Source organism: Nannospalax galili, unplaced genomic scaffold (genome assembly GCF_000622305.1).
Source record: "Nannospalax galili isolate Female #2095 unplaced genomic scaffold, S.galili_v1.0 scaffold8367, whole genome shotgun sequence".
Taxonomy (NCBI): Eukaryota; Metazoa; Chordata; class Mammalia; order Rodentia; family Spalacidae; genus Nannospalax; species Nannospalax galili.
Window position 1 is genome coordinate 33585 of NW_008356947.1, and position 1844 is coordinate 35428.

General features: G+C 40.1%; 1 pseudogene; it reads right to left on the reverse strand.

Moving 5' to 3' along the window:
* The window catches only part of LOC103751357, a 28087-nt pseudogene that overhangs the window by 18502 nt on the left and 7741 nt on the right, over window positions 1-1844 (reverse strand).

Consider the following 1844-nt stretch of genomic DNA (forward strand, 5'->3'; position numbering starts at 1 on the left):
TCTGTGAATCAAAAAGATCCTATACCTTCAAGGTCTTCTTCCTCCCCTCCTAATATCACAGCAGAAGAATCCCCATTTATAACATCCAGGAAGAAGTCAGCAGGGTTGTTGTAGGGCTCATGGTGATAACCTACAAAAGACAGGAATCCAAGAGCACAGTTCTAAATGTCTTAGGAAACACAGAGGACTTTTTTAGTAAGGGAGGCTAGGGAAGACAGAATCCAATGATTTCTTAATCCTGCTCTTTTGTCCTCACTGATTTACCCTTGCCTCATGTATATGCTCACAAAATATTGCAACAATCTGTTTCCCGCCAATTTATATGTGTGCTCATGCGTACCATACAGGAACAACTTACATTAGTCCTTACATATTATAAACCGTGAATCCCAAACCAGCTATTATTATGCTCTGAGGCTTTCAGTACTTCAAAAACCTAAATCCAGGTCTGGGGTTGGGGTTTCAACTGCCCAGGGGCATTGTGCTTTCTGGGTTCACCTAGGAAACTGGAAGAGCAGTGTGTGGGATAACATTCACTGCTTTTCTACCTATGAAGTTCAGAGATACAAATATCGTCTGTCATGTTGCCATAATTCCAAAAGGAGAATAAATCCTCAGAGTGGCAACACAGCACACGTGAACTTTGGCATTAACTTTCTGTGTCACATTTGAACTTGTCCTAAATTTTGACTGGGCTATCCAGACTATCCAGACTCAGAAATGCTTACATATTTTAAAATGACAAAAATTAAGAAAAAAGAAATTAAGAAACTCAGTGAATATTTAAATCCATATCTTAAGGCTAGCACACATTCATAGCCTAAATCTGAAGTATGAGGCTACTACAAAGTTAAGTAGCACCTCATAAACCTGCAGAGAAAGATCACATACTAGAGGAAAATGAGAAACCACCACCTGTTACGTGGGCAAGAATGCAATGATACTGGGCCTTTCCCAGACTGTTCAAGAGATGGAATAACTGGCCTGAGTCTAGCATGTTAGTTATGAAGTCATCATAACTGGGAAGCAGAGCACACATGGCCCAGAAAAAGCACTCAATCACAGGCATGCATACTCAGACAGGACAGAAAAATAAACCTAAGTAACAAGCAAGTCCTGCAAAATTAATCAAAATTCTGACACCAAACTAACCAGTTATTTTAGAGTGTAGAAACCTGAATAATTCTGCACAAGGATAGAACAGTATTCCAGTGTGCCCGGCTCTCTTCCAGGATCCTGTGGATGAAGGAGCTGCCGCATGGAAACGTGACCATACCTGCTAATTCGAAGTACTCCAAAGCGTCCTGTGCAGGCCCATGAAACAGGACTTTTCCTGAGGCCACTAAGGTGAGGCTATCAAAAAGTCTGAAGATGGAATACTGAGGCCGATTAATGGAGAAGATGATTGTTCTTCCCTGCCTAGACATCCTAAGTAGAAAGAGGGAAAATAATGGGTCACGGAACATCCGAACCTGAAACATCTTGGCAAAATACTTATTCTGCCATTATCTACTGTTCACAGTTCAACCTGAATTTTCCTTATAAGCACCTCACCTCAGTTGCATTACACTTGATAGACGAACTACCTCAAGGCTCTTTTTTAAAAGACTTGCACTTAAAGTATTGCACATTATCCCCTAGAATATTTATTGTATATGCAGATTTCTGATCAGTCTTCTCAGAATGAGGAATAAGTACAGGAAGTCATATCATTAACAGGCAGCCTAGGTGACCTGAAAGTACACTCACATTTGAGAAAAATTATGTAAAATTAAATATTAAACAATGATGGCATGGCCAGTCCTTTTGATCACTCTGGATCCACAGGAATTGATTTCATTGTT